Consider the following 12,423-nt stretch of genomic DNA (forward strand, 5'->3'; position numbering starts at 1 on the left):
CACTTAGGAATGTATGGCTCATGGATTTTGAGTTAATGTTAAACAATAAATTGGATCCAATTTTGGTGAGGTCCTTCCATATTGAAGAGAGGGTCCTAGAGCTCTTTTCCTTGATGAACAGTGGCAGGAAGGGATGTGGGGTTGGACAGGAGCAGGATCCCTCAGATGAGCTATGGAGGCCATTTGAGTCTATTTGCCCTGGGAGGGACTCCGTGTTAAATCACTCATTGAAGTTGCATACCCTAGCTTGGTTGCACCAAAGCCAAGGAATGAGGAGGAGACTCAGGGTGCAGTTGCTCACCACTGCCTTTTCGGTAATAAAGGGGGTAGCCTGCCCACTGGGTCTCCCATGAACTTGGGGGAAGTGCTTAACCTGCCTCCTGAAGCGTCTCCTTCTGTAATTGTTTCGGGGAATGTTCCAACCACTCCACTCACATTGGTGAATCATACCAGGAACTTAAGAACAAGGTTGTGCACTGGTTTAGTTCACATTTTCCCTGAACTAGGGGGCTAGTGGACTTTATCATCATGGCCTGCAGAGTAAGCTGGATAGCTATGGATAGGAAACCATGCAGGGGTGACTGTGTGGTGGTTAATTTTAACAATCTCTGCAAGCGGGGGAACTCTTGTCAGCTGCTCCCCATCTGATATAAGGTATACCTGGGATAGTTGCCCTCCCTTTGGGCTTCTTTTACAGACCAGGTAGTCTAGCTTGTTTATTGGATTCTCATCACCCTCACAGGGGGTTCTGCCCAATTAATGAGCACCCTGAATTAAGGCCACCACCCCTTGTGTATACTTCTAATAGATTTCTCCTATTGACTGAGTCCTGTAATTGACTGGTCCCCCCTTTCGTGGCCACTGCTGTAGCCCCCTCTAAGTCCTTAAAATGCTATACAATGTTGTCCTGAAATATTGAGGGTCTCTCTTCTAAGTTTACTGATCCAAGGTGGGGTCAATTTGTCAAATCTTTCCACATAATTTGTCTCCAAGAAACTTGGTAAACTGTAAATAGTTTCTTTCTGGAGGAATACTGAACTTACTTTGAACCTGCTGTACCTTAAGGGTGAGCAGGTCGAAGGGGGGCTTATATTATGTTTATCAAAGTGGAATTGAGTGGTTATATTTCGGACTTTCATTGGCAGATGCACACAATGCAGGGGGTACGGTTAACATTTCCAGGCTCTTAATCAGTGATTTTAATTAACTGTTATAACAGCAAATGGGGAAGCTCTGAGTCTGTGGTGTCTCTCACCTGGACTATCTTTTGAGTTCTATCTCAGCTAAGGGTGAGCGGAACGTTTTAACCGTAATTGCTGGTGATTTTACTTGTCATTTATGCACTCCCCCCAAGATGGTGATGTATTAATTTGTTGTTGTTTGCTGACAGAAGGGCTACATTATGTGCATTCACATGAAGACCAGAAGCTCAATGAGTTTGTTGGCTGTCACAATCTGGTCTTCACTATGGAGAAACTGGTAAACTCTCAAAACGCTGTAATTTGTCCGACTTTCAAAGGTAGGGGCTGTAGGTCGTTTACTGATTTCATCTTTGTCTGAGCCCCACTATGCTGGTTCATTTCCCATAATAACATAATTTTTCATCCTTATAGTGATCATAATCCTTTATCCATAACCCTTGATGTAACTAAGGTCTCCCAGTTACAGCATAGCGGGGTTCTAACAAGGGTCTCTACTGTTGACCAGGGAAGAAGGTTGAAATGGTCCAAGATGGACCCCCAGCGTCTTCAGACGTCACTTTTTACACTTTCTCTTCGCGAGATTAATATTTGTCTTGACAGTGATGCTTGGGGAGGAGAGGATCTGGAAGCTTTTAAAGCTATTGCTGCAGGGGTTCTTAAACTGATGGCGGTTGCAGTCTCTAGCAGCAAGGCATCGCAAATCCTCAAATGGTTTGACAGGGACTGTTTGAGAACCCTGTGTCATCTGAAGGCGGCTCTGAGGCAGTCACTGAGGGACAGGCAACTGGTTAAAGACTGTAAGTGGACTTAATAGCAGGCCCAAATTACTTGTAAACATAATTTACAGGAACTAGCCCAGGAAAGCTTTGTCAAGCATGTGAGATGAAGGATAGCTCTCTCTTTTGGAGAGTGGTCACCAGGCCTTGCTTTGCGGAGGGCTCTGGGCTGATTTTATGGCATCATATTGTAGAGCAATAGTGGGTGGGTCATTATGAGAGAGTTTTAAAACTAGGGGGTCTGTGGGGGTGATACAACTCCTGTTGTATCAATCACAAACTGTAACCTAGTGGTCTTGACCTTAGATGAAGTTAAACAAGGTATTCTTGCTTTGTCAAGCACCAAAACCCCAGGTCCTAATAGTATCCCTGCCAGATCTTTTTAAAGCTAATATTGAGATTTAGGCTCCACTTTTAATACAGGTCCTGAATGTGCCAGCTCGAGTGGGTATGTTGCCTCACGGTCTAATGCAGTGATTGTTTCCATCTGTAAGAAGGGGAACAAATACACCCCACAATGTTATAGACAACATCATTACTGGATTCAATGGTCAAGGTACTGGTAGGGGTGTGATTTTGAACAGGTTGAGTGATTGGGCAGACGAAAGCAACATTCTGAGTGATGTGCAATATGATTTTAGAGCCGGGAGGTCCACGTCAGACCAGTGTTTTAACCTCCATCTAATTATTAATAAATATACAGTAGCTCAGTCTTAATCCTACATGTTGCATTCATGGATCGGACATTCGCTTTCAACGGGGTGAATCAAGCAAAACTTTGGGCTTTGCTTAGTGAAATGGGGATTGACCCAAGTATTGTGGCCTTTCTAGCCAACCTTCACTCAGAGACCTCTGCTTCAGTACATTTTCTTCAGGACGTCACCTGTACTTGCCCATTCCTGTCCAGCTCGGGGGTGTATCAAGGACGCATACTTGCTCCTTTTCTGTTTACCTTGTATGTGAATGGGCTTGAGTCTGCGCTACTATCTGTCTTGGCGGACTGCCCCAAGATTGGTGACAGATTTCTCCTTGTTCTATTAGATGCGGATGACATTGTCTTTATGACTCAGACTGCATAGGGATTGGATTTACTCCTGGCCAGGTATGTGTCTTTCTATGGGGAATCTTGATCTAATGGTTAATTTCTCAAAGTCATACCTGATGGTAGGGGGCAGTAAATCACTTAGTAGCAAGACCTTTAAGGTTGCTAATTCTACCCTTGGCAAAGTTAGGGCATTCACATACCTGGGTGTTTCATTTGATGTCAACAACTGTTGGAAACCTCTGGTTGAGGTAAAAAGATCGAGTTTGTTAAAACCATGGGGACGGTTTTTAGGTCTGTTCCAGGGTGCAGGGACATGTTACAAAATTACCAGGCTAAGTGTATCTCACAGCTACGATATCACAGTGAGGTATGGGGGTATGCCAAGTTAGACCAGATTCTATCAGTCGGGAACAACTTTCTACATAAAAGGGTACAGGTTCCACATTCCTACCCCAGCTTTTTCAGTGTAGGTGAAGCTCGGGCTGGCACAAGTGTCAGATTTGATATCCCTAAGTCTGCTCCTGTGTTGGATTAAGGTTTGGAGTAAGGTGGAACTGATGTTAAACTGATTGATCCTAGCGGACTGCCTGGCTCTTGATCGTGCACATAGAATATCATGGATAGCCCATGTCAAGGCTGCTTTTACCTACATAGGTATGCCAGATATTTTTGATAACCCCACCTCTGTCTCGCTGCGGGGAGTGTTAAAAGGTTGTCCTTAGAACACTCTTGCCTGGAAAAAGAGTGTTTAGAGCTTCAGAAAGCATCCGTTTGGGGTCATATGCTGCTACAAACTGTGCAGGGGTTGAGCCGTATCTTGCCAAGGATCATTCACAGCATGATAGGTTTTTGTTGGCCTGATTTAGGTTTAACCAACTGCATCGTCTTTTGGCATCTACATGTGAGTGGGTACTGCCTGAGGCAAGGGGACCCTGCGGTTGCAACAATACGTCTCCACGGAATTTGCTGCAGTTTATAATTTTTTGTTCTTATTTTAGCTGGCCAATGGGGTGATTTTTAAGTCCCCTGTTGAAATCTCAGAATTTTAACCAAGTTATGCGAATGTATGACGTTACAACACATACATTAACAACGTGGTATTTTACATTGCGTTAGTTACAACGCAAGTCGTTACAATGACTTGCGCTGGAGGGCGCTGGACTTAGGAATAGTATGATTCACTATTCCAACTCCAGCCTACGTAACAGTAGGGAGGTGATGGAATAGTAAATCATACTATTCCTTAGTTTAAAGCGCCATCCAGCGCAAGTTGTCGTAATGACTTGCGTTGTAACGCCCGCGATGTAAACATACCGCGTTGTACAGGTCGTTCTCCAAGTTAGGCCAGCTGTGATATATCTTCTGATGCTTCCCACTGCTTATATGATTTATACTGTTCTATCTTTTTTATGAGCAGCCTTGGTGTCCTGAAGAACGAGACTTGATTAATTCCCCCACTATCCATTTTTGTATGTGTAATTTTATCTCTGTGATTATGTACTTGACGGTGATGTCTTTGTTTTGTATTCTTTATGGTGATTTTATCAACTGAATAAAGATTTTAAATGAGTAAATGAGTACTTGTTTCCCATTTCTCCTCTTTCACTGCCTTCTACATTAAATTAGTCATTTGTTATATATGCTCTTTGTGTTTAGATTTTCTAATTGTGTCTGAGTCCTGTGGAAATCTCAAAGACCATGAAGCTGAATTTGTTTGAGGAGGTGGACCCAAATAAATGGATTTCTTCTTTCATTCATAACCTAATACGTGACATTGTAAATGTCAGGGTTGTACTCATCTTTTAGTGAGTCAGGTAACGAAAGAATATACATCTGTGCAGAGAGAAGCCTTTCTTTTTTCATACTAATCATCATTTTAATTTCCTGTACACACGTGCACCATTTTAGAGTCTAATTTAGATGGTGTCACTTTACATTTCTTACTTCTTCTAGATTTGTTTGTGGTCTGGATAAAGGGCCGTTTTTCCAAATGACCCAAGACAGACACAAAATATAAGTACAAAGAAAATTAAGTTTATGGTTGAAACCAATGAATAGTGGTGGTGTTCATGGAAAGAAGGGTCTGTAGGAGCTTTATGGTAAATGCTAAAAAATAATTTTGATAATCGTGGCCTAATCAAGATGCAGACTGCGATTACAAAAATAAACCAAACTTCATCTCCCAAGCTGTTGTCTTGGGTTTAAATAACGAAGGCAAATTTTTATTAACACATTTTTCTTGTAAATAGAATCACACACTGCACAGCAGCATCGAAATATTGCCAAAACACAGGGAACACAGCAGAACTACGAGGAGTTGCTAAATTCCTTGAAATCACTTTCAGAAAGCGTTCACAACTTTAGTATTAATCACATGAGTCATTTTAAAACGTGTATTCCTTTTAATCAGCATAGATTTAATACATTTCCCATTTCAAACTTGTGGTGCAATATCAGAATATGTATGTTAAGCATTTTTGTTCTTAAGAAAACAAGTGTTTTAACTGTTTGGAAGTCTGGATAATTAATACATTTCTGCATTTCTGATGATTTTAATTATTCTAAAGCAAGAAAATACATATCCTTCTTCCCAAATTCCTCCTAGCAACCAGTGAATGATATTGCAAAAGGAGCAAATCCACGGGGGCTGTAATCATGGGCTATGGGATGGCTGGTCACGGGTGTAAGAGTTATGTGGTAAATATTTCTCCTTTACCGGGACTGAATTTGATACAGGAACATAATAAAATAGCTCAATGAAATGAGAGGCAGAATCCGTGATATTAGAGTTTCAGAATGGGCTTTATTCCAATAAGCGATTATAATCGGATGCTTCAAGTTCCATCACCACGGGAGTTCAGGAAGTGAAGTACATACTTTATTGACAAGCAGTAACTTTTATAATACATACATCATAATGAAGTGAATACAGTAGGCGTAACAATTGATAAGGACATTGACGTTTTGGTGTGCGTAGCCGAAAATGGGTGTAATAATGAGTAAAAAGGAACATGATTGGCTATGATGTAATACATAGGTGGATCTATAAGATAATACTTGGCATTGATGCGCGCGCAGCAGTCTGACGTATAATTGACGTATAACTAGGGGGTGACGAGGACTTGACATTTAGCTCTACGTGTGGAGACAAGAAGTCTGGGGGGTCAAGTCAACCTAATCCCAAATCATATCTACATCCTATGTTTAAAGAACTATGTTATCCACAAAAGAAGGACTCTCGGACAGAATCTATTCTATACTGACTGTGCATGCGTGTACAAGCGTCTAGGTGTCTACACTGAATGCGAGGGGGTAGGAATATTCCATGGTAACAGGGCTATGAATTACTTGCATGAGGACAGAGAAGATGGGCCTTTTTGCTTGGTAACTGGAAGAATGTTTACTTAAGCTACTAGGCAGGAATGCATCGGCTGAGGGGGAAGCAGATAATTCGAAGGTGAAATACAGTTCTTGGCAGAGAATAGGCTGATGTCAGGCTTCGTGAGCCGCGCAGAGAATGAGACAAAGTTCATGGTCACGGATGCAGGCTTGAACTGGAGCTTTCAGAGACAGAAGGCAAAAGGAGTTCGATGACAGAATCAGGGCCTTTTTGCCTGAACTGTAAAATGGCATAAGTGAACCATATAAAGCCGGTAGCCTTTCATATTTAGGAATGGAATATCCAGCCCATTTATGGCGGATCTGACAGAGGACATGTTGACGATGGACGCACATGTGTTTGCGTCATTATTACTGGAACTGGAGGGAGCATACATGTACTTGCGACATGCACATAGAACCGTTGGGGTCCAAGATAGGGGACATAACTGACCAGAAAAATCCATATTTCCACATTCCCTCCTTGTCCCCTTCTTGCCCTTCACGAGATATCAATCTTCATCAATCCATTTATCTGTTCATATAGCATCATTTGTTCTTCTTTCTTCTTCCGGGATCTTGAATGAAAATCTTGATGTGGAATGCACGATGTGGCACACAGACCACAAATTGCTGGTCCACATTGCAGACATAGACAGCAACTGAATAGTATGAGAAGGCTTATACCTAGGAAGGATAGAACTCTCCATCCCCAGGCTGATACCGTATTCCAAAACCAACTGGACCAAGTCCAAGTGCCTGGGTTCTGGTGTATCTGGCTTACTATCTTATGAAGGCGAGTGATGGCTTTATATACGGATGGCGAATTTTCTGGTATAAATATGCAGCAACTTGATCCGATGACCCTACAAGCTCCGCCCCTATCAGCCAGGATGACGTCAAGGACAAGACGATTTTGAAGCACAACAATCCGCATAGCAGACTGTTCTTCTGTTAAATTGCCTAAGGCGGAAATAGTTTCATTCACTACTGCTTCAAGGGTTCTAGTTAATCTACGTATTAGCTTACTATTAGTAACAGTACCTATATAGGGAAAGATGCCTTTATTGAAATCTACATACTTGTCCCATGCCGTCTCAGTGTAATCGACAATGGGGAGATCTCTCCGTTCTCTATTGTGTACTAAATGAATATTTCTGTAATAATCAGGAGGAGCTAGGAAAACAGGTGGCAAAAGGAATGCTATGTAGCAGGTACCATCCCAATCTAGAGGCAGACACATATATGCAGTCTGACCACATATAAAGTAGGAGTGGCGAGAAGTTCTGAATGAAGATTTGCCTTGATCACTGAATTCTACTGTAGTAGTGCATTTACTATGGCCCATATGTATAGAACCAACCTTTCTTACACACAATTCACCCTTTGCTGGGAATACTGACATGGTGGGTAAGACTAGCTCAACTTCGGATACGACATTTAGAATCATGAGATTAGGTGTAAAATTACCTAATCCATATACTTCATTTTCTAGATCAGTTCCTGTTCTTTTGGGGCGACCCTCCTTGTCAGGGTAGCAGACTTTGAGTAAAACTAGGTTCAGGTTTCCCCATATCCAATGGTCTTGGTAAACTGCTGTGTCTGAGTCTATGGAATTAATTAAACTGAACCATGCTCCACAGGAGCCATTATGTGTAAATGGGTGCGGAAAGAATGGCAGGACTCCTTCATAATTCTGATAGGGAGGGAGTCGGCCACACACCCAACAATTGGTGGCGTTACTAGTCTGATGGGAATGGTGTAACATACTAATGAAAGTGTTATTGCGCAGCGCAAGTCTATAAGACAATTCATGCGGAGGTAAGTCACTAAAAGAATGTTCAGCAGCAACATTATAAACATGTCTAGAAATAGGGTAATATATGTGCAACAACATACTTGTAATAGTTATTAAAAGACTCAATAAAAACAAGATTAATAATGTCACTATGCAGTGGCTACGCAGTGATTTACAATACGCCTGTCGTTTCAACATTTCTCCGGTATTTCCTCTACTTAGGTCCAGGGGATACATGTCAGAGACAATTCAACCGCTTCACCTTGGAGAGGACTTAAACAATCAAATTGCTCGACTTGGTGGGCCTAAGCTTTAGTTTGTAAAGTTCGCTTTCCGTTTTTTCCACCAAAGGAAGTTTTGAATCAGTCTGTGAGGGAGTGCAGGGCACAGTGTCTATATCTGAAGGTAGTCCATGAAATTTTTTTATGTGACTTGAATGAATCCAACCCTTGCGGCCCTCGATCTTCACGGCTGTTCTTGTGGTCAACAGGACCAACTTGGGTGCTTTCCACCTGGGCTCCCGTTGATTTTTTCTGTCGAAATTTCTCACAAAGACAAGATTACCCGGAACAACGTCATGGGGTTTCGCCTCAGTGTTGTCGGGAAAGGCTGCAGCTACCTGTGAACGAGAAGATTGTAGTGCAGACATCAAGGAAGCCAAGTAATCTGTCAGCATATTACAGTCAATATCAGTTATTTTGCGTGGTATAGGCGTCCCCCACATATTCGGTGGTCTACCGAAGATCACCTCATACGGGGATAGCCCTGTTCTAGAGTGTGCTACCATTCTCATGTAAAAGAGTGCAACTGGTAATGCTACTATCCAGTCGACACCTTTCTCTCTGCATATTTTGGACAGTCTGATTTTCAGTGTCTGGTTATGTCTTTCTACGAGACCTGCTGCCTCGGGATGTCGGACACAGTGGAATTTCCACTGATAACCTAACAGAAGTGAAACGTGTTTCATTAATTCGGATGAGAACGGCTGGCCGTTATCTGAGTAGACAACACGTGGTAAACCGTATCGTGGGAAGAATTCTCGAACCAACTGTTTGGCAGTAGTCGGGGCAGTGTAATCTGAAACTGGGTACGCCTCTGTCCAACGGGACAGAGCGCAGACAACCACGAGAACATATTTGAATCCTCGACATCGTTCCATCTGGATATAATCCATCTGTAGGACTTCAAAAGGGTGATCAGGAGGCTGAAATCCACCCTGTTCTACGGGAACACTTTTTCCCGGGTTGAACTGGCAACAGATCATACAGGTACGGACCTTTTGTTTGGCTGCTGCTCGTAAATGCTTATTAAACCAAATGTGTTGAATGCTATCTAGCATAGCTTTTTCTCCTAGATGTGCTGGACTATGTATAGTGTTGATTACGACTTGGACCATTGAATCAGGGAGGAACCACACAGACCTTTCCTTCATCATCCATCCCTGGTCCGTTTGGATCCCTCCTAACTCAGTCCATTTCTTTATTTCGTCTGGTGTAGCATGTGTCTGTATGTCAATTACGTCAAGAGTAGGATCTTTAACTGTCATACAATGTGTCGGTGTCGGGACTATTGTCTTTGTCATATCGGGGGTTTGAATTTGAGCAGTCAGTTTAGCTGTTCTGTCGGCTAGATCATTGCCTTGGGAAATGGTATCAGTAACTTTTGTATGGGCTTTACATTTCATAATTGATATTGCAGTGGGTAGATGTATTGCATCTAATAATGCATGAATGAGGGGTCCGTGCTGAATGTGGGCACCGTGGGAAGTTAAATAACCTCTCTCTCGCCACAGCACGCCGAAGTCATGTACAACTCCGAATGCATAACGTGAATCAGTGTATATGTTAACTTTTTTATTCGTGGCTTGAATACAGGCTTGTGTCAGAGCGATGAGCTCTGCGGCTTGAGCTGACAAAGTATTTATACGATTAGTTTCAATAACTTCAGTATCGGTTGTGACTGCATAAGCGGCTACTAACTCTCCTGTACTTGTTCTCATGCATGAACCATCGACATAAAATGTTAAGTCTGGTTCTGACAATGGAACATCGGTCAAGTCTTGTCTGGGTTTTGTCGTTACAGTAATGACTTCAATACAGTCATGGATTAGTGGGTCTGTTCCGATTACTGGCAAAAGTGTGGCAGGATTCAATGTGTTACAGCGTCTTATTTCTATATGCGGCTGAAACAGTGTCAGTTCATACCCTGTAAGTCGTGCTACGGTCAAGTGTTGTGTTTGTGTTCTATTTACAAGAACCTCTACTGCGTGTGGTACTTGAACTGTCAATGGATGTCCTAACACTATGGCATCGCTTTGTCTGATTGCTAAAGCTGTCGCTGCTACTGATTTCAGGCACGCAGGCAAAGCCTGAGCTACTGGATCTAATGTACTAGAAAAATAAGCACATGGTTTGTGTGCTCCTGCTTGTTCCTGTGTGAGTACTGACAAGGCAGTACCTTCGCGTTCTGTAACAAAGAGTGTAAACTGTTTTCTGTAACATGGTGTTGCTAAAACTGGTGCTTGACATAAAGCTTTCTTTAGGCTTTCAAAAGCTTGTGTATGTTCCTGAGTCCAAGGGAGAATAGTCGATGTGGCTGCCTCCTGGGTTGTCAACTGAATGAGTGGTTTTGCTAGGAATGCATATTGCGGGATCCACTGCCTACAATATGAAGTGAGGCCTATGAAAGCCCGCACCTCCTTTTGTGTCTTAGGTGTTGGCATGTTAACTATCAACTGAATGCGGTCGGGTGTAAGCTGCCTTCCCTCCTTGTCCAGCGAGTGTCCAAGATAAACAACTCGCTGGACACAGAATTGCAGCTTAGAAGGGGAAACCTTGTGTCCTTTTTCGGCTAGAAATTGTAAAACTGTCAGTGACGCTTTTTCACATTCAGCTTCGCTTCTTGCGGTGATCAGCAGATCATCGACGTATTGAAACAGAGCCGTGTTAACTGGCATGTGGATACTGTCAAGTTCTCGTTTCAATGCTTGGCTATAGATGCTGGGGCTTTCTGTAAATCCTTGAGGTGCGCGTGAGAATTTAAAGCTACGTCCATTTAAACTAAATCCGAACAAATATTGGCTTTCCGGATCTATTGGGACGCTGAAAAAGGCATTCTTGAGATCGATTACAGTGAAGAATGTCGCTTCGGAATCAATAGCTGTCAGTAATGACGAGATATCTGGGACCACAGGGAATTGTGGCACAATACATTTGTTTAACTCGCGCAGGTCAATAACCAATCGATATACTGGCGGGGCCTTCGGATCTGTTCGTTTAAGAATCGGTATTATCGGTGAATTACATATATTGGAGTCTGTTTCCACAACTACTCCTTGGGCAATGAGCTCGTCAATGATTTGTAGTAAAGCCACTACAGCATCTGGTGGTAACTTGTATTGTCGCATTCGTGGTAGCACCACTCCTGCCTTTAGTGTGACTCGATATGGTGTAATATTCATGCAACCAACATCAGTAGGGCCTTGTGCCCATAGACGTGTAGGTAAAGTCTGTAGTCGGGGATCCATGTCTCTAGATACATAGTGACCTTTAAAATCACGTAAAAACAATCTTACTCCTTCCGGAGAACAACATATTATAGCTCCTAGGGCTTTTAACGTTTTTATTCCTAATAGATTTTCTGGACATGATTTAGTAAGCAGTAAATCTGTAGTTCGGGTCAGAGGTCCTATCGTGAGTGGCAGAGGCTGTGACACTTCATTAACAATAGGTTTGCCTGAAAAACCAAGGGAAATATTTTGTGAGCCTGAGAGGGGTGCCCCTGGAACTTCACTACGTTTTATAGTTGTTCGACTTGCCCCTGTATCGAGTAAAAATTTTCTATCTTGACCTAATAATTTACTATGTATATAAGGTCCTTCTTGATCCACAGGAATCTCGATAAGGGGTAAGTCAACTTCCCTCTCTAGGCTAGTTCATGCGTAACGCTGATACTCGGGATATTCATACTGTGCGGTCTGATACATTTGTCGTGTTGTTGTTTGTGTGGCAGCAACAGGTAATGGGGGTGCAGCTGGTACAAACTGTATTGGCTGTTGTGCGGCTGGCATTGCCTGGACATGCTGTATAGCTCCTTGTTCATTCTGGTCTTGTCTTAGTGGCCGTGATCTTTCTTGTGTTTTACCTATGGCGATATTATGTTTTAGAACTGGACAATCGTGTACGTAATGGCCTGGCTTTTTACAATAATTGCATGTCCCTTTTA

Source organism: Triturus cristatus, chromosome 7 (genome assembly GCF_964204655.1).
Source record: "Triturus cristatus chromosome 7, aTriCri1.1, whole genome shotgun sequence".
Lineage (NCBI taxonomy): Eukaryota > Metazoa > Chordata > Amphibia > Caudata > Salamandridae > Triturus > Triturus cristatus.